General features: G+C 50.2%; 1 protein-coding gene across 2 annotated transcripts in view; it reads left to right on the top strand.

Moving 5' to 3' along the window:
• Positions 1–5,890: 5,890 nt before the first annotated feature.
• The window catches only part of KIAA1671 (KIAA1671 ortholog), a 173,916-nt gene continuing 158,415 nt past the window's right edge, over positions 5,891–21,391 (top strand). Inside the window, exon 1 of one of the 2 annotated variants that reach the window (XM_065904923.1) lies at positions 5,891–5,969. The gene's annotated coding sequence lies outside the window, so the exon portion shown is untranslated. The remainder of the gene's footprint in view (positions 5,970–21,391) is intronic. The other variant, XM_065904924.1, reaches the window with a different exon arrangement.

Below are 21,391 nucleotides of genomic sequence, written 5' to 3'. Positions count from 1 at the left end.
ATGAGGTCATGAGGGTGGAGCTTCCATGAGGCTTAGAAAAGAGACCCCAGAGACCACCCTCGCCCCTTCTGCCACGTGAGGATGTAGCAAGAAGGCAGCCATCTGTACACCAGGAAGTGGACTCTCACTAAACACCAAAATCTCCCTGACGTTGGAATTCCTAGCCTCTGGAACTGATGGAAATAAATTTCCGTTGGTTATAAGCCATGTAATCTATGGTACTTTGTATATAGCTGCCTGAATAGACTAAAACATCCACCCCCAGAAGGGTGGCCACATCCTAGATCAGGCGAACTTAAACTTTTGGAGTTGATGGACTCCTTTGAAAATATGATTTAAAAGCATGGCTGCATTCTTTATGCAGACTTACTTGCATGCGTGTGCACGCACACACACACACACACACACACACTACTGTAATTTCAGGGGCTCATGGACACTTAAAACTCATTATAGCTCCTGGACAATACTTTCCTCTCCCCCTAGTCTTCACTTCACCTCCCTCTTCTCTCCAGACTCACCTACTTCAGGTCAAGACCCTCCAACGTGGCTACTTCTCAGGCTCCGGTTTTGAACGTAAGTCTGTGACCATTTGAAGGAAACAGTCAGACTGGTGAACAAAGCCCAGGTGTGCGATAAACTGGCCTGTGTGCGTTTTCCTTCCCAGTTTCTTAAACAGACAGCCTGTCACTGGGCTGCTGGGTGGGCTGGGCAAAGAGAGAAAAGCCAGCCCCAAATGAGAATGGGGTGAGGGTGTGGTGTCTCCTGGGCAGGAGAAGGTGTGAATAGGGATTAACTGAGATTAAACGCCAGGTGTTGAAATTCTTGCCATTGTGCTCTCTGCCTTTATGCCTTGGTAATTCTAGTTGAGGGAAATTTCTCTGGGATCTGAATATCCACCCTGCGGGCTGTGAACTTCCAAAGAGTAGGTTCCGGATCTGAAAAGTTTTATCCAGTAGGTGCTTGTCTTGTCTTTTGCTGTAAATGATGGAAGTGCAACTCCAACCGGCTCAACAAGAAACGAGAAATGGATCGGCTTACATAACTGAAAATTCTGTGGTGCAGCTTCAGGCACAGCTGGCTCCAGGAGAACAAGCAGCGGCCCCCTCTCTCTCTCTCTCTCTCCATCCATCTCTCAGCTCTGTTCCTGCCGAGTCGGGTTTACTCTCAGGCAGATTCTCTATCAGAGTGTTGGCTTCTGGTGCCTCCAGGCTTAGCAACCCCAGAGAAGAGAAAGCTCTTCTTCACACACAGTGGCTGCAATGACTGTGATTAACTCTCCCTGGCCAGACATGGGTCCCAGACATGGGTCCCAGACATGAACCGGACACTGTGGCCAGGGAAATGGGATCCTCTGATTGGCCGGACCTAGGGCCTGGGCAAGGGTTAGGGGTTGCAGGTGGGAGACTGGGCATGAGTACGTGTCCTGACATCCACCACACTGGAACCACATGAACTAAAGGTGGGGCGTGGGGTGGCTTCTAGGAGGAAAACCGGGGTGCTGTGACAGAGGACGGGGAAATGGATGCTGGGCAGGTGAGAACACGAGGCGTCACTCTGGGGCTATAAATGCTGACATGACAGATGAGACACACGGGAAGCAGGAGGATTGCGACTGAAACTCAAGTCCTAGCTCTGCCACCTACTCTTAGGCTGGCCTTAGTCAGAGCATCTCTGCTTTCCTGGGCCTTAGCCTTTACACTGTAAAATGAGGGCGTCTGGAATACACCAAAGTTTTGAAGAGATGATTGCCAGGGTTTTTTTTTCCCCATTCATTCAGTCATATATTTATTCTCTTTTTTCTTTCAGTCAATATTTGTGGAAGGGCTTCAGGGTTAGTGTCAACTGATCTGAATCCAAGTCTGATCTCCGGCAGGCCTGACTGCTGCACCTTCTGAAGTGTGCTTGGCGGTGTCCTTCCCGGCCACCCAGCGGCCCAGGACGCCATCCAGCCTCCGCTCGCCTCCCTCGGCAGGCGGCCTGGGTCAGACTGCCGCAGCCACTTGGCCAGCTCAGCCTGCGGTGATGAGGCCTGAGTCGTGGCTTGATCTCCCAACAGCCCCAGCTGTGGTCCAAGCCGACCTGACCAGATCCGAGGCCAGGGCTTGGGGATAGGGTTCTGGCACCTTCTCTTGTAGACTGAGGTGAACTTCTGGGTGTAGAGCTGGTTTTCTTCCTGGCTGCCTGAAGGCGTCAATAATACAGCCCAGACGTGAGGAGCGGTTGGGTCCAGTGATCACTGATGGCAGAGAGGAAATGGGACAGGCCCGCAGATGAAGTTCTTGCCCTTCATCCCTGCATATTTCACGTGGCTTCCCCAGAGATGCCCTGGAACTCCCGGTCGCATTTTCTTGAAAAGCTGTAGCTCCTTCTCAGTCTCACAGTCCCTTTTCCCTCATTCTTGTTAAGCTGGGATTACATACCCAATAAGGCATTCGTTTGTTAATCTTGCCTCTGGCTCTGTTTTTTGGGGAACCCAGTCTGTGATCTTAGCTATGTGACTTTGAATGATTTACTTAACCTCTCTGAGCTTCAGATCCCTTACCTGTGAAAAGGAGATAATAGAGCATATCTTACAGGACTGTTGTGATGTTTAATGAGACAGTACAGGCAACGTACTTAGCTCAATAAATGACATCTTTCATTAGTATAATTTCTGTGAATGAGGCACGGGGCTGTATTATGTGAAAACATTTATTCAACATTGAACTTCATGAGTATTTATTGAGGGTCAACTCTGTTTCAGATATTATGCTAGTGTTTGCTCCAAGGACCTCACAGTCTAGAAAGTGACACAGAGAAGTAATTGAGCAATATCGCAACAGGGTCATCAGTGCCCATTTGGGGCTATAAGATTCAGAGGCTTTGGCATGGGGAGTGGGGATGGTAGTCAGGGATGGATTCTCGGAGGAGTTGGCATTAAAGGTAAGATCTGAAGGACACGTAGTAGCTATAGATGATGGGCACGTGGAGGGCACAGTGTTCAGACAGAGGCCATGGCATGGGCAAAAGCCTGGGATTGAGAGAAAACATCTCAAAGAACACACTGGCACTCAGTCTCAAGAAGCAGGCGAGTTACAAGAGAAACAAAATGAATATGCACCAATGAAAATATGTGAATATGGTCTTTGCCAGGGAGTGTGTGAGTTCTAGAGCTATGCTGTTCAATGTGGTAGATAGATGTGGCCATGTGTGGCTATTTGATCAAAATGAAATACAACTAAAAATGTAGCTCCTCGGTCACACTGGCCAAAATTTAAGTGTTCAATAGTCATCTGTGGCTAATGCTGGACAGTGCAGACACAGAACATCCCCGTCACTGCAGAAAGTTCTGTTGGACAGGAGGGGGCAGATGATGGCAGAGAAGGAAGTCCTAGGAAAGCCCCTGGGAGGCAGTCCTCTCTCCTTGGGAAGAGAAAAGCCAGGACTGGGAGTAAGGGGTGTTGGCTCTGAAAACAACGTACAACCTGACACCTCTTCGGTCTGGGTAATCGCTGGGTGTGTGCTGGCTGGAAGCCTCTCACCTGGCGGGGGGTGGGGGTGGGGGGAGCGGCAGGGCGGGGGAGACCCAGGAATGCAAGGAGAATCTGCTAAGGCGGGGCTGAACCAGGAAGTCCCGCCCCTCCTGGGGCGGGAGGACTCTGGGAGTTGTAGTTCGGCACTTTTGGGACTCCCCCTCCCCCACCTCAAAGCTGGGTGTAGGTAGGAGCATTGACACTGGGCGTGGGCTGGGCATTTCTTGGGGTGCAAAGTTGGGAGTGGCTGGCTAGGGCTGGGGCCTCATCCGGGTTTGGGGTTTCTGTGATGAGTGGCAGAAAAAGGGCTGTCTTCTCTCCCCCCACTTAAGTTCTGGGATAGAGAGGAGATGCCAAGATGGAGGACTAAGCTGATTGGGCAGCTGAGAGACATCCAGTTTCAACAGAACCCTCAACCCACACATTCTGGTGAACTGAGGTTTGCCCAGAGAGACAAGAAGTTCCCATAAGGTTGGGGGGAGAGGCAGCAGTCAGTACTCTGTTAAAGCTGTTGGTTATTCATGCGTTTAATCCAATTAAGCACAGCATTTTCTGAGGACATACTATTTGCCAAGCCCTGCCCTAGGCACTGAGAATCAGGAGTGAACTAGAGACAAAAGCTCCTGCTTCCAGAAGTTCTAGAGAGGGCAGCAAACAACAAACAGGGACTTGCCTTTGCCGATACAATACACACGTAATGGAAAAACCCTACTTTAAAGGTGAATTTTGAGGCATTTTTAGTTTCAATCCAACCATTCTCCCTACCTCGAAGACACCACCCTGGGCATGGTTGTCATATTTACTTTTTACTTATTTTTAAAAATATTTACTTATTTGGCTGTACCGGGTCTTAGTTGCAGCATGCAGAATTACCACTTGTAGCATGCAGGATCTTTTTTTAGTTGCAGCATGCAAACTCTTAGTATGTGGGACCTAGTTCCTAGACTAGCGATTGAAGAGAAGGAAAGGGTCCTGGAAAAGTCCCTGGACGGCACTGTCCTCCCTCCTTGGGAAGAGAAAAGCCAGGGCTGGGAGTAGGGGTAATAAGGAGTCCCAGCAACTGCACAACCAGGGAAGCGGTTGGTAGTCGTATTTAAAAGCCACTGAGTTGGATCCTATTGACGACTGTTCTCCAAACATCAAGCTGATACAGGAGATTATTCTAAGCTGCAAGACGTCATAGAGCCACTACCTCACCACTTCTGGGTTCCATCACCGTGGACAAGTCTCCTAGGGAGCCTCAGAATGCTCCTTGATAAGGTACGGAGGTGCCGATCCTTGCTCCAAAAGTGCAGATTAAAAGAAACAATGGATATGATGTATCTCCTGTAACAAGAGTCCCTTCTCCTTACACACACAGACACACACACACAGACTGAGAGAAGGACAGATAAGGGAGCGCCCTGACAAATCTCCTGCAGCCAAACAGCATTACATTCTTTTTTCTCTCTTTGACTTCACTGAGGTCTAACTGACTTAGGTCTTTCAGTTATTGTCCCCATACATTTCCTTCCTAAGGAAGGAAGCACAAGTCCCAAATGCAATTCAGCTTCTTTGTGCAAATATTGCTGACGGCGTCTGGAAGCTCTATGAGAGTCTACATCTTGCCAGCTGTATCTTGTCTGTATCACCAGAATGGTCAAGTCCCCACCAGTATGATGGGTCCCTGGCATCCAGCATACTGTAGGTGCTGAATAGAAACCTATGGGACGAAATGAGTAAAGGACAGCAAAACAGACATTTTCTCGTTCAGGAGAGACTTCCTACGATTCTCTCAGCTTGTCCAAAAAGTCTCTATTCGGCTCACCCTTCATCCCCCACTTCAACATAAGGCCGCAGGGATGACACATTGTAGGTGCCCGAGCGGAAATGAGCCGCCCTGGGTGCGATTCCCCAGCTCGCCGCGAGGAGGCGCGAGCGCTACGCACAGACCGGGCTCGCTCCAGGAGCCCGTAGCCCAAGCAATGCAATGGGCGAGGTTCTCCCGAGCGCCTCCTGAGTTCCCAGGCTGCACTAGGCGCTCGGGCGCAGACCCGGCGGCGGTTCGCCGGGTGTGTTGCGGGTGGTTCCCGGCCAGAGCCGGGGGCTAACCCCGGCAACGCAAGCAGGCATCACGAACAAATGCTCTGAGTCGGGCGAGGCAGGGTCGGGGCTCGACGGCCGGGAGCGCTTCCGGGAGGAGTCTCGGGGGAAACTCGCGACCTCTGACCTGCCGGACCGTCCCCCTGGTCCCGGCGCCGAGCGAGAGCTCGAGTGCGCGGCTGAGCTCCGCCCCGGGGCCCTCCGCGCAGGCGCCACCGTCCGCGGTTCCCATGGCGACGGGGGGCGCTTCCCCGTCCGAGGCCCCGCCCCCAGCAGGCTAGGCTGCGCGGGGCCGCGGGCGGCGCAGGCAGGTGCCGCGGGCTGCGGGCAGGTGGCGGCGCGGCGCGGACCGGCGGCGGCGGCGGCTCTGGGGTAGGTTGCGCGGCGGCCGCGGCGGGTCGGGGCCGGCCGTCAGTCCCGTGTCCCCGGCCTGTGAGGGGATAGAGGAGGCGGTGGCCGGCGGTGGCTGCCGAGTTTCTGCTCCGCTGAGGCCCCCGGAGAAAAGTTGACAAAGTTAGCCCGGGAAGAGGTGGGGACCTGGTGGATCTCCCCGGGCTCTGGATCTGCGGGGAGGGGGCATCTCGACTTGAGAGCCGGAAGGTCTGTCTCTCCAGACTTGGGAGTGGATCCCGCGGGAAGATCCAGCACTGGGCAGCCAGTGGATCCCGCGCCACTCGGCTGGAGACCTGCGAGTCGATATTCGGAGTGGATCTGGCGCCGGTGGCCCGGGGTCCCATTGGGTCCCCAGCCTGGGGTGACTGTGGACGGTGATTGGAAACTGGGAGCTAGTTGATCCCTCTCCCCTGCCCCCCACTGAGTGATTCCGAGAGGAGACCTGGTGGCCGGGAACTGGGGGATCGTTGGAGATCCGGGCTACTCAGCCTGCGACTGCTAGGATCTGGACGACCGTGCTGGTTGGAGGCCCAGGAGGTGGACACTGGGAAGCGGGGGTGCGGATCGAGGCGGAGCCGGAGGCGAAGGGATCCTGCGGGCAGCGGGGGCGGTGGAGAGAGCGGCGCGCCGGGCCCCTCGGGCTCCGGACGCGCCCTCCCCACCGGGCCTGCGCACCCCTCCGCGCGCCTTCCCGGGGCAGAGGCTCCCTGATGAGATTAAGGCTCAATCCCCCTGCTCCCCGGTAGGCTCGACTGGTCCCCACCCCGTTGGCGCCGCCGCCTAGAGCTACAGGCGGGGCCCTGGGGAAGGGACGCGGCGCGTTGACCCCCGACCCGGGCCCGACCTTTCCACACCCTCCTAGCAAGCACCCGGCGCGTAGCCCGGGCGCCGCGCCCTGAGACCCCGCTTCTCTGCTGGTCCGTGGCGGGTCCGTAGTGGCGCGGGCGTATGACCTGCGCGCGCCACCTGGGTGGCCAGGCTTCCTGCCCGCAGGACTGAACTTTCTCCAGCCAGTAACTACCACTACCTTTTGGAAAGGAAAGGACTGTACCTGTTGCACAAAGAAAGTGATTTTTTTTTTGCAGCTTCTTTGTGACCTTGGACAAAACGCTTAACATCTCTGAGCCCAGATCTCCCTTCTGGGCACAATGGAGTGGGGGTGGGGTCGCAGTCCTCCCTTTTCTGGGTGACTGGCGGGATTAATAGGTATAAAAGGTATAAAGCAGGTATGGGCTGTGTAAATACTGGTGGACCCTCATTCTGTGGCCTCTTCTCCCCCTTGTCTTATCCCTGCCGCCTCTCCTAGGGTATCTGAAGGAAGGCTCAAGAAACTCAACTTGCTATCTTTTTAAACTGCAGGATTAGAGAGATATTTAACTTGGTCATTCTTCCAAAGGGGTTTAATTGCCCCTCTGATCCCCCTTGCAGAGAGAAGCTCTAGGGTTTGGCTAATCAGTAACCTGGCCATTTGGACAAGACTTCTCCTTTGGCCCAGCTTTTTCTTTGCTAATGCATCAGAGCTCCTGGACAAACATGCATTCACCCCCAGACACTGGCATCTCACCCCTGAGACAGTTCCAGAGGGAGTTGTGCAGACACTCGTTGAGGTCCTGGTGGTTTTAGGGGGAAGCTTTTTTGAAAGGATTGGCATGCTTGACAAGGGTGCAATTATCCTAGAGAAGTACAGGGTTTCATTCGGTACTGTGTCTGGGTACGTGAGTGGCTCTTTGGTCAACCAGGGTGTGTATTGATTGCCTACTATGTGGAGGACACTAGAAATGACGTGACCCAGAGCAATATAGGATCTGTCCTTCTGGCTTGCAATCTAGTTATGAACAATCAGCTTGCCCTGCAATCCAGTGAGACAACTGTACTGATTCTTGATGGTGGGCCTACAGCCCTCACCTCAGATTCTGGAGGTGCCCTACCCCCCTTGAAGGTCCTGGGGGCTGTCTTTTATTCAGGACTGATCTTGGCAGGAGAATGGAACAGCCCACTTCTTGTCCTGAGCCTTTCTCCCGTCTCAGCACCCCCAGAATACGTCTCTGACCAACTCAGAAAGAGAGCCCCAGGGGGAATGTTTTAAAAGGGTATTCATTCATTCATTCAACAAATATTTCAAGACACTGTGTCAAAGAGAAGGCTAGCAGTCACACCCTTAAGGGGCAAAGTCTATGTGAAAAGAGGCAATTGTCTGGGAGGAAGGGCTGATGACTTCTGGCCTGGGGAGGGATGGAAGGCTGGGAAGCTTTCTTGGAGAGCTTGTCTACCCGTGCGTAGAGGATGATGTTCTGCGCTGTAGAGAGAACAGAAAGGCCTGGACAGAGAAGGGAGTGTGGGGTGTTGGCAGGAGAAGCTGGCAGGGGCCAGGTCAGCTATTCCCAAGGATCTGGACTTTATTCCAGGGCAGTGGGGCACTGTGGAAGTTTCTCGAGGGGAGAAGGATGGAGTCAGATGTGTGTTTTGGGAAGCTTGCCCATCTCTTGGGGAGATTGGATAAGGGTATGCCAGGAGGCTGGAGACTGCTCAGAAAATCCAGGTGAGGGGTGACAACGGTATTGAACTTGGATAGAGACAGTGGTCAGTGTTGTGTTTAGAGAGCTGCTCAGTTGAAGACCCCTTTCTGGAGGCCTGGCAATCAGTCTGGAGAAGGAAACCCCCAGGGGAAGTCGCCTGAATATTTTAAGTGTCTTGTATTTCATTCCATTCAGCACACCTTCCTGTGCATCAGTTGTCCACTTGCCCTGGGAGGGTCATGAAACATCCAGGTCCTCCCAGGACTTTACCCTGGAACCCTCACCACCTTCCTATGGGAGGAGGTAGGGCTTGTTCTTCCCGATTTACAGATTCAGGACTCAGTGGTGTGGGAGCAAGGTCTTTTCCAGTCCCCCATGGCAGAACAGGGACTTGAACCCACTTCCCACTTGCAGCTTGTGCATGTTTGGAGTCAGAGAGGTTGAGTAGAGAAACCAGGAAGGTTGGTGAGGTTGGGTCAGAATGCAGCAGGGGTAAACCCAGAGAGGCTTCCAGAAAGAGGCAGGGACAGAAAGGAGGAAGCTGGCCAGGAAGAACTGGGGAGAGAACTTAGAGATAGCACATAACACATCAGAACAACCACTTTTTACCAGACCCTTTACAAGTGCTGGGCTCTGGCGAAGCTCTTTTGTTCTTTTCTAAATTCTTCACAACAAACCCAGGCGATGCTACTTCTGGGACCCTTGATTCTGCACTTTATCAAACCGAGGCTTCAAGGAGTCCTTCTGCCCAAGCCCACTACTCGAACTCCTGTCACTTACAAGGAAGCTCAAAAACTTTGAATTGAGTGATAGATACACACACATTTTTTCCCCCTTCAATGTGATGGATATTTTATTGAGCATCTTCTGTGCAAAAGAGCCCCTGCCCTTAGGAATTCACTCTGCAGAAATCTGGTCGACCGAATGGGAGGAAGGGAGGGGGAAGTCAAAGTGAGACAAATATGGAAATGATTCTGGACTGACTTCTGGGAAGTAGTTATCACTATTGCATTTGCTAATTGCTCAGTTGAGTGACCTTTGAATCTTGTCTCCACTGAAAATATAAAATATGTCCCCAAAGCCTGCTCTTTGGATATTTACATCACTGAGTCAGAAGACACACACACACACACACACACACACACACACACACACGTAGTATAATAATATATATATAATGTTACATATGATGACATATATCATGTTGTTCCTATAATAATATATATAATAAAGACTTCCCTGGTTAAGACTCCATAGAGTCCAGTGGTTCTACTGCAGGTGGACCAGGATCCCTGGTCCAAGAACTAAGATCCTGTGTTCTATGCAACACAGCCAAAATAATAATAATAATCACAATATATGTATTATTGTGAAAAAAACATGTAACACACCAAACACTTCAAATATGGCAAAATGATTTTATGTTAAGTGAAATAAAATCCCACTCAAGACCCCCGTCCCATTCCTCAGAGATAATACAGTCAGCAGTTTCCCTTGACTGTCCAGAAACTTTCCACGTCCATATGCTCTGTTCACTTCCTTCCAAGCCCTTATCACACTCTAACTATTTTAAGGTTTTTTTTTTTTTTTTTGGTCTATTCTGGAGCCAGACGGAAAGAGTTGCATCTTGGTTCTGCCACTTATCAGCTCTGTGACCTTGGGCAGGTGACTTAATCTCTCTGAACTGCAGTTTCCTCTTTGGTTTCGCTGTTATTTGGTCAAGTCATGTCCTACTCTTTGCAACCTCATGGACTGTAGCCCGCTAGGCTCCTCTGTCCATGGGATTCTCCAGGCAAGGATACTGGAGTGGGTGCCATTTCCTTCTCCCGGGGATCTTCCTGACCCAGGGATTGAACCCGTTTCTCCTGCATTGGTAGGTGGGTTTTTTTTTTTTTAACCACTGAGCCACCAGGGAAGCCCCCTCCTCATCGGTCAGTGGAGATGAGAACGGGTCTGGCCTCTGAAGGTTGCTGTGAGGAGGAGCTGAGAAGGCATTTGGTCAGTGCTCAGGGTGTGTTGATTGTTATCATTATTCTCGTTCCTTGTGGTGGTTGTAGTAGAGTTGGTACTGCTTCCTTTTCCTCTAGACAGCCCTCCAAGAAGGTGGAAACCCCTGTTTGTCTTCACTGCTATTTCCTTAGTGAATAGTTGTGGAATAAACAGATGAACAGCAGCAACCATAAGTCAAAGAATTTCACACAGAAGTTAAACATAGATCTGAACCCATATTAGACTGAGTTGACTTACTGTACTCTTGAAAAACTGAACAATACGCCAAGGCAGGAAGGTGCTGTTAGTTACTGAGCAGATGCCCTGGTGCTGGACATTCCAAGTGGCCTGTTATCTTGCTGTGACACCCAGTGTCACAGTAAGCATCCCTGGTCATGTGTCTTTGCATACCTGTTGCACTCGATAAGAGTACAGACTCCAGGATGGGGAACAGTTGGAATAAAAGGTATTTAGGATGTCGGTCTTTCCTGTTTGTAAAATGGACAGGAGGTGCTTGTGACCGTTAGCAATGAGGACTGTGAAAACTTGGCACCAAGTGGATGACAAATCAATGATCCTGTGAGTGTGGAGCTGGGGTGGGGACTCCCGACTGGGTTAGAGTGAGGAATTCTGCAGAACTTAAAGTTGGTTACAGAATTAGACATTCCCAACATCTCTTGGGAATATTGCAGAGAATCAAGATCCAGACTGCTTGCGTTCAGACCCCAGCTGCACTACTTTCCCGCTGTGTGGCTTTGGGCAAAGTAGTTAACCTCCTGGTGCCTCAGTTTCTTCATCTGTGAAATGGGAGTAGCAGTGGTGCCTGCTCCTGAGATGGATGAGCATTAAATGAGTTAATACATAATGCCCTATCTAGAAAAAAGATTAAATGAACTTGTGTATAAAACAGAAATACACCCACAAACATAGAAAGCAAGCTTATGGTTACCAGTGGGAAAAGAGATGGGGAAGGGATCAGTTAGGAGTTTGAGATTCACAGATACACATGACTATATGTAAAACAGATGACCAATAAGGACCTACTGTACAGCACAGGGAACGATACTCAATATTTTGTAGTAACAATCTGAAAAAGAATATATATATATAACTAAAATATATATATATATATATATATAACTAAAGCTATATATATAAACTATATGTATATATAACTAAATCACTATGCTGTCCACTGAAACTAGCACATTATAAATCAACTGTACATCAGTTTAAAAAGTATATACAAAATACATAGGGCCCTGTAATGAATGTATGTGTGTTAGCTAATGTCATCATTATTAGCATCATTATTATTTATGAAGGTCTGGTTGAGGTTACTTTTGGTTCTTGGAGCCCCAGGGCCTTGGGGAAAGGAGTGACTCAAGACCCCTGCTTCAGTGTTTTTCCCCTTCTGCTCTAGCTGGAGGGTTGTCTGTTAATAGATCACTGTTTACAGGCCTCTCCGTCCCCAGGGTGAGCCTTGGCCAGCCCACTCTGGCCGTGGGGGGTCTCAGATGCTCTGTATTTAAGGTATATTCACACTGCCCCATTGGGAAGGCTATCAGCAGGTTTCAGGGAGCCCACGGTTATGGGTATCAGCCAGAGGCCACCAGAGCTAGATGCAGGGTTAGAAGTCACGTGTTCGTTCAGTGCATGTTTATCCCGTACTTGTCACTTGGCAAATCATGTGCCGGCCGTGGGGAAAATGGGATCTGCTCGATGTTGGAGCTGGATTTCCAGAGGGAAAGTCTGGGGCGAGATTGCTGTGTGACCCTGCATAGGTTGCTTCCCCTCTCTGAGCATTTCCGCATCTGTGCCGTGAGTTGCAGATGGGCCACGGTGTCCCTGAAGGTGAGAGAGGACAGTCCTTGCCCATGTGTACCTGGTGGTGTCTGCCCTGGCCCCTGGGCCTCTAGGGGTTTGGGGGAGATGACTGAGACTGCTGTTCCTCCATCTGCGGAGACCTGGCTTTTGAGAACATTAAATGTCACTTAGAGTAACAGAAGAATAATAGGTAGAGACTGTTCATTCTGTCCCAGGCACTGTGCCCATGACTGTTTTATTTGATTCTCATGTCCCCACATTACAGGTGGGAACACTGAGGCTCAGAGAGGGAGTCCCATGCCCCTCCCTGCTGGGAAGAGGCGGTGCTGATCCTTGCAGCCTGTCTCAGCCCCTGCGCCCTGGATCCCTCCCTGTGGCCGCCCTGGAGATCAGGTGGGGCTGAGCTGGACGATCCTAGTGTTCCGTCCCATCTCTGCTATGCCATTTCTGTGTGACTTTGGGCAAGTGACTTTGCCGCTCTGAGCCTCAGTCCTCATTGGCAGAAAGAAGATGCTAAGATTTTCCCTGTGGGGTGGTTGTGGGGTGAGGTGAGGGAACTGTGCACTTAGTAGGTGCTTTTAAAAAATGGATGCCCCGCCCCATAAAAGGATCAGTTTAGAGTTTTTAAAAACTCTGTGTAAGTTATGCCAAGGAATGACTTTTTGAATCACTATATACATCTTCCCTGTTTGTAGTAGCAGAGATGACCTAGTGTTCTTGCTTGGAGAATCCCAGGGACGGGGGAGTCTGGTGGGCTGCCGTCTATGCGGTTGCACAGAGTCGGACACGACTGAAGTGACTTAGCAGCAGCAGTAATTTAAAATAATAATTAGCATTGATGAACGGCTTCTTATACTCTAGACCCTTGTGCGTTATTTTATCCCTTCCGTTCTTGGTGCTGGTGTTGTTCCTATTTTATAGATGAGGAAGGAAACTGAGTCCTGGCGAGGTGAACCTCCTCACCCAGAGCTCCCGGCTAGTGACAGCCCTTTCGCGTGTGTATCTCCTTGGCAGAGACACAGCCGTCCTTTCGAAGCCTCCAGGTCAGGGCTGCAGCTCCCAGCCGGCTCTGTGTTGATGTTTCTTTCCTTTTTATTTTGCTTCCTTAGTGACCAGAGCCCTTTCTGGGGGCCGTCCTGTTTACCCACGGCGTGGTGAGGCACCGCTGGGGGAAGGAAACGTGGGGTGTGCGGGGCCCCCGGGGGTGGAGAGGCCGCTGGGTGCGTTGGGTACACCGAGCCCCCCCAGAACTCCGCTGACCCCTGTCTGGACATGGAGCCTGGCCCCGCTGGGCGCAGTGCCTGCCGAGCCCTGCCCAGCGCCCTGGACTGGGTCAAGGAGCTCCCAGGGCCCTTTGACCTGGGATGCGGCCCGCGTTTGTCCCCTCCCTTTCGTGTGGGCTCCAGCCCTAGAAAGCTGTCTTGTTTCTAGAACGGATTACCTGCAATCCAGGGGCCACGTCTGACACAAGAATGGGTCCGGGGCCCTGGGAGAGAACACAGAATATATTAGAGTGAGTTTAGGCCCTAGTCAGGCCCCCAGAGTGCTAGCACCCGCTTCCCTCCTGTGTGTCCTTGGGTGAGCCCCTTCCCATCTCTGGGCCTTTTTCACAGGGGGAGGGAAGACCTGGATGAATAACTCCCAGAGCCTCTTATTCCTGCTGCTCCTTGTGGGAAGAATCAAAACCAGACCTTTAACTGCAGCATGCCAGGCTTCCCTGACCTTCTCTATCTCCCTGAGTTCGCTCAGACTTGTGTCCATTCAGTCGGTGATACCATCCAACCATCTCATCCTCTGTCGCCCCCTTCTCCTCCTGCCTTCAATCTTCCCCAGCATCAGGGTCTTTTTCCAGTGAGTCAGTTCTTGGCATCAGGAGGCCAGGGTATTGGAGCTTCAGCTTTAGCATCAGTCCTTCCAAAGAGTACTCAGGGTTGACTTCCTTTAGGATTGGCTGGTTTGATCTCCTTGAAATCTGACACTGTTTCCCCATTTTCCCCTTCTATTTGCCTTGAAATGATGGGACTGGTAGGACCCAGGAAAAACCACCATTGGTTGGAGACTTACCGTGTGCTAACTCCTTTGCTAGGGAGATGTTACATGTCTGTCTTCCTGTCAGTCCTCAGGATGACTTGGAGGTGGTGTTACTAAACCCCTTGTATAGATGAGAAAACTGAGCCCCAGAGACCTAAAGCCTTCCTCAAGGTCATGCAGCTTGAGGCAAGAGGTGGCGGAGGCTGAATCTGAACTCAGGTCTGCCTCCTGGAAAGCCACCACCCCTTAACGCAGTGGGTCTTCCCACCTCCCCCCAAAACGGTGTTGGAAGCAGCGTCTCTCCTTCAGAACTTCCAGGCCAGCCTATCCCTGTCCTCCCTTGAGACAGCTGGTCATTTTCATCTTTGTTATTAAGCACCTACTGTGTACCAGGGCCCGGGCTGGTTCCTGGGTGTTAGCGCAGCCTGGGAGGAGAGAGATTGCTGGGGGTTGGGGGGCCCTTGTGCCCAGGGCTGCGATGGGAGGCGTGGGGCCCATGAGGGCACCTGGGTGGGGCCTGTGTTCTCCCGGCCCCCGCCTTCTGGCAGCCTTGAAGCAAAACCGTTTCGCTCGACACACTCAGACTTGGATGAGACGGGAACTTTGGCAACCAGCAGACCACGTCCTTCCTGGAGAGGTGCGGCGGGCCTGGTCATCGTCAGATTTCACTGCAGGGAGGAGGTGATAAGACGTCCAAGCGTCGCCTCTCTACAGATGCCGTCATCACAGCCCCTCTGCCTTCCTTCATTAAAAGGGGAGATGGGGTGGAGGAAGTGGGGGGCAGCAAAAAGCTCTGGAGGAATCGTTGGAATGCCCAGAATGCTGGCTGACCCGGCAGAGCCAGTGTGAGCCATCTGCCCTGGCTTTAGTCGGCTCAGCTGGGCAACCTTGGGGGCTTTCAGGGTGTCGCCCAGTTCCCGTGCCGAGGCATCAGCCCACCGCGATGACACTGCTTGGTTGGGAGCCACGCAGCCCCGGGGTCGCCTGCTGCCTCTGTTTTGTCCCATGGCGTCCCCTCTCTGCCGTGGTGTCTACACCCATGGAGTGGGGTGCCAATGCCTGCTCTTGAGCCTGGTCAGGGGCTCCCAGCGAGATCCCGTGGGTGAACTTCGGGGTGAATGGCCAGTCGTTGTTGGCGCCGGTCAGTGGAGCGGCTGGTGATATTAGGTAAAGGCCCTACTGTGCGCATGCATCTCTCTGGGGTTCTCTACCTTTCCTGTTTACCCTTGGCTGACCCTTCTGCCTTAACGTGAGCGCGTGCCTGTTCAGTCGTGTCCGACTCTTTGCGACCCCATGGACTGTAGCCCACCAGGCTCCTCCGTCCGTGGAATTTTCCAGGCAGAAATACTGGAGTGGGTTGCCGTTTCCTCCTCCGGGGAATCTTCCTGACACAGGGATCAAGCCTGACTCTCTTGCACCTCCTGCATTGGCAGGCAGTTTCTTTACCAGCTGTGCCGCCTTAAGGGGTGGCAAGATCACTGTTCAGTGCTCCGCTGGGCAACTGTCAGTTCATTTTCCAAATTCATCATTTTTCTTCTCTTTTTATCTTTACTACAGTATATTTAGTGGTCCTCATTGTAGTAGTGCTCAGCTGAGCTTAGTAGTACTGAGCAACAATACGTGCTGATTGTCAAATATTTAGAAATACAGATAAAAAGGAGGAGGTAAAAACTCATATAGCCCCACAGTTGAGAGAGAGCCAGGGCTCATCTTTTTCAGTGTGAGTTTTAGACTCTTGCATTCAAACGTGTGATGGACAGACGTCAGTCCCCCGTGGTAACTCCAGAATGTGGCCTTCATTGTCCCTCTGGAACCTCCTCGCTGTGTGACCTTGGGCAGGTCACTTTCCCTCTCTGAGCCCCAGTTTCGCCTCTGTCAAATAAGGTGGCTGTGAGGATCAAACGAGCCGCTGTCTGTGAAGTGCTTAGAGAGATGCCTGGGATACAGCAAATGCTTTGTGTTTACGAGCTAACTGCTGTTTTATATGAATGAGTGTTTATTCTCGTTTTGAGGGCTGAGGCCCTTTCTCACAATGCTGTCATCTGCAACTGGTGGGTTTGGACCTTAGGTTGGGGGGGACATGCTGACCACCTCCTCCAGGCAGGGCCCGTGGCGGGGGCTGGAGAGGAGGGGGTTGGGCCGGCTGGTTTGGCCGACACAAAGCTCCCGGGCACGCTCACAAGCCGGTCCCGATCTTTATCGCTCAGCGATGCTTCCTGTCCCCACTGAGGCCTGGGCGTTTGTCCAGGTTAAAGCCGCTGGCCGTTCCCAGCAGACTGGAGGCGGCCCCTGTAAATGAGCTCAGCGAGTACCCTTCTTCCTCTTCCCTTGGCGGCAGCAGGGACTTCAAAGGACAGGCTCACCCACACCTGGGACGAGGGACAGAGTCGGCCGGCCCCCTGTAAGCAGGCCTGAAACGCCAGTGGGGACCCTGAGGGAGAGGAAGGGGCTTGGACAGCCGTCAGGCGGGACAGGTAGAGCCTGGCTTTCAGAGGAGAGTTTGGGGTTGGTGATGTCCATGGGGGCAGCTCATGGGGGAGTTAAACAGCCTCACCTGCCTGCAGTCTCCTCTGCGCGTGCTCAGTCGTGTCCGACTCTTGCGATCCCGTGGCCCGTGGCCCGCCAGGCGCCTCTGTCCGGGGGATTCCCCAGGCAAGAATCCTGGAGTGGGTTGCCATTTCCTCCTCCAGGGCATCTTCCCGACCCAGGAATCGAACCCGCATCTCCTGGGTCTCCTATTTGCCTGGCGGATTCTTTACCACTGAGCCACCTGGGAAGCCCCTCCTTCTCTGTAAAATGGGGCAGACGGTAGGTCTCACCTTGTTCGGTGGTTGTACTGTGATGAGGGAAGGTCCGAGCACAGCTGGGCACAGAGTCAGTGCCTCCTCCTCCTCCTTTTCATCATCATCTAGTACAGTTAAAACAGCCCTGAGCCAGACATGACGCTAAGTATAATTGCCAAGATGTGGAAGCAATCTAAGTGTCTATTGATGAATGAATGGATAAAGAAGATGTGGTATGTATATATATACATACACATATATGTATGTATATGTGTACATGCATTACTTCCTAGTCATGAATTGTCATTGCCATGATCATTATTATTTTTCAAATTGTTTGAATTTTGTGTTTGGCTGCTCTGGGTCTTCATTGCTGTGCACGGGCTTTCTCTAGTTGGGGCGCGCGAGGGTTACTCTCTGGTTGTGTGCGGGCTTCTAGCTGCAGTGGCTTCTCTCGTTCTGGAGCGTGGGGTCTAGAGTGCTTGGGCTCAGTAGTTTGTGGCGCACGGCCTGAGTTGCCCCATGGCACTTGGGATCCTAATTCCTGGGCCAGGGACAGAACCCATGTCGCCGGCAGTGGCAGGCAGATTCTAACCACCGGGCTACCAGGGAAGTCCCTGCCATTGCTATTATTGATGCTGTTGTCTTGCTGTCTGATTCCACGCCGCTCGGCAGTTTGTTTAACATGGCTTCACACCTCTGAGCCTGTGATGAAACAGCCAGCACACAGTCAGTGATCAATAGATAACAGGCAGCCTCAGCGGTTATCAAGATTAGTCTTGCTGGCGCTGCACGCAGCTGTTGGACAACAGGCCGCTCCCTCGCCACGGTCTGTAATCCAGAGCGTCTGCCCCGCTGAGTGTTCTCCTGGGGCGGATCTTGAGAACCAGGTTTTCCTTATCCCTTGTCCACTTCAGTGCTATGCCTGGTCCCCCTTTGGCGATCCTGCAGGCTCTGTTTATCCACTTCAGCTGCTCTTAAGGGTGGCTTCCACATCTTGGGTGTTCCGCTGGGATCCTCCAGATTGAATGTTGTAGTCATAAAGCGGTACATCCCAACTCTCTCTCCCAAATTTGGAGGTGATCAATCTGGCTGTTGTTGTGGCTGTATTTTTAGGGAGTGGATCATGGAGCCGAGGCGTCAGGAGGATAACTGGTCCCCTTGGCTGCTGGCTTGGGCTCTGGCTGGAATCTTTGTTCACAGCTGGTTTGGCTTGGGGATGGGGGTTTCCTGTCACAGTGATTGCAAAGGCAGAACGGCCCTGGGGACTCTGCAGCTCCAGAGTGTGTCTAGAGTGGAGGGGGTAGGGTAGGTGGCTGGAACAGGCCAGGACCCCAGCTGGGTTTCCCTTCTATCTGAAATCCAAGATCATACTACAGAAAGATGCTGAGTACTAAATATAATTCTTTGGGTGGTTCTCTCAGTACCAAAGCAAGACAGAATCATTGTAGAGTACAAGCAAAAAATAAAAACCATCCAAAATATTACCACCCAGGCAGATAGCACAATGATTTAACAACAGTGAAAATAACAATGTTTATTGAGGACTTGCTAAATGCTTTACATGTTTTATCTCACTTCACCTACTCAGAAAATGGTATTCAGGAAAGATCTAAATTTGGGACCTAGTGCTCATGATCCTGTGGTCAAGAACCACCCAAAAGATCTGATCCCTCATTGATTTTCCATCAACCTGCTAGGATGTGCCAGACACTGTGCTAACCCATTGTATTCTCATGGTGACTCAGAGAGGCAGGAATTCTTGTCCCCATTTTCCAGATGAGGAAACTGAGGTCTGGAGAGGTCAAGTCCCTCGCTGATGGTCACTCAGGAGGTGGAATTTGAACCCACATAGAGCCTCTGTTTTGACAATTTAATGCATCAGTTCGGTGTTTCCCAAACTCCAGTCATTCTTATGTTACCTTGAAAATTTTTCATATTTATATACTACCTGGGACCATTTCTCAGTTAATGTTTTTCTTAAACTTGACTCACTTTTTTAAAATAAGAGCTTTATTGAGATACAGTTCACATACCATATGATTCATCCATTTAAAGTGTACACTTCAAATTGCAATTAAAAATGGATCCAGCAACTCCGGTTCTGGGTATTTATCCAAAAAAAATGAAAACACTATCTTGAAAAGATACCTGCCCATCATATTCATCACAGCATTATTCCTAATTGCAGTCATGGAAGCAGTCTAAGTGTCTATTGATGAATGAATGGATAAAGAAGTGGCATATATATATGTATTACACACACATACATACAGTGGAATATTGTGCATGCATGCATGCTGAGTCGCTTCCGTCATTTCTGACTCTTTGTGACCCCGTGGACTGCAGCCCGCTAGGCTCCTCTGTCCATGTGATTCTCCAGTCTAGGATACTGGAGTGGGTTGTCATGCCCTCCTTCAGGGTATCTTCCCTTCCTGGCCCTGGGATCAAGCCTGTGTCTTTTTTATCTCCTGCATTGGCAGCTGGGTTCTTTACCACCAGTGCCACCTGGGAAGCCTACAATGGAATGTTACTTAGTCACAAAAAAGAGTGAAATCTTGCCATTTGTGACAACGTGGATGGATCAAGGGCATTATGCTGGCTGAAATAAGTCAGAGAAAGACAAATACTGAATGATCTCATTTATATGTGTAATCTAAAACAGCAGCAATAAAAAATGCCAAAACAAAAGCAACATCTCCAGTTCATAGACGCAAAGAGCAGGTTGGTGGTTGCCAACATGGGGTGGAGGCTGGGGGTTGAAATGGCTGTTCAAAAGGTACAAATTTCCATTTAAAAAATAAGTCTTGGGGATACAATGTACACCATGGTGACCACAGTTAATGATACTACTGTATTGCATATTTGAAAATTGCTGAGAGTAGATCTTAAAAGTTTTCATCATAAGAAAAAGAAAACTTTATGTATGGTGACAGATGTTAATTAGATTTATTGTGGTGATCATTTTGCAATATATATGCTTAAAACTAATAATGTATGTCAATTATACTTTAATAAAAAATTAAATGAAATGAATTAAGAAAGTATACGGTCCAGTGGTTTTTAGTATATTCACAGAGTTCTGCAACCTTCACCACAATCAATTTTAGTACGCTTTTATGATCACTAAAAAGGAATTTTGTACCCATTATCAGTCATTCTCCATTTCCTTCCAATTACCCCAGCCCCTGGTAACCATGAATCTACTTTATGTTTCTATGGATTTGCCTATTTTGGACATTTCATACAAATGGAATCATGTCATATATGGTTTTTGTGCTGCGGCCTTTCACTCAGTATTTTCAGGGCTCACTCATGTTGCCATGTAATCAGGACTCCATCCCTTTGTATGGCCAAGTAATATTCTGTTGTATGGCCAGACCACATTTTGACTTATTTTTTTTTTAACTTAAAAATATTTTTAAAAATTGTTCATCATATTAGTTACATCTGATCTAAAGCACAGAAAAATACATTCCTTAAAGAATTTTTTTAATTATACCCGAAGATTTATTACATTCTGATGCAGAACATTTATAAATGCAATCTCTTAATTAAAAAGCTTCCTCTCTTTTTCTTTGTATGATTTTGTTTTTTTTTGTCTCTTGTTTGTTTGTGATTTGCAAAACTGCTCTGAAACTGTAATATATGTGCACAAGTCTGCCAAGACTGCAAATTTAGGATATGGTAAAAGCTTTACAAATTTCAAAGAACTGCCTGCCACAACTGGCCCTTTACAGTGCTTTTTTTTTAATTCAAAATATCTTGATGTCAGCCTTCCCTCCACTGCGTTATCACCGTGGTACGTACACACTCTGTGCTCTGATGCAGTTGGGACTTTACCTCATAAACGCTTAACACGCCGTCCCCACCCCCCGCCCCAAGTGTGCTGTTTTGTCTTGTTGTTGTTATATTGGGGGAGATCGGGTGTGATGACATAATTTCCATTTTGTCCTATGAATGAGAAAAACACATTCTTCTGCTGCAGCTGAGGAGAGATTTAAATTTCAGCGTTAATTGCTCCTGTGCTGAATCCTGCTCTCATCCACATACTGGATTGAAACATACGAAAGTGCCTTTTTTTGTTGGCCAACTAGTGGTGCAGTGTTATAATTTCATATGGCACAACCTGAAGATGACCCCACCAAGTCAGCAATAATTTGGTCCGTTTTTTGCAGATGAGGAAACTGAGCCCTAAGAGGGAGGTGACTGCAGACACAGCCGGGACAGGCGGAACTGGGAGCCAAAGTCCCCG

Source organism: Muntiacus reevesi, chromosome 13, assembly GCF_963930625.1.
Source record: "Muntiacus reevesi chromosome 13, mMunRee1.1, whole genome shotgun sequence".
Classification (NCBI taxonomy): domain Eukaryota; kingdom Metazoa; phylum Chordata; class Mammalia; order Artiodactyla; family Cervidae; genus Muntiacus; species Muntiacus reevesi.
The sequence above is the reverse complement of the archived record's forward strand: the minus strand, read 5'-3'. Positions and strand labels throughout refer to the sequence as shown.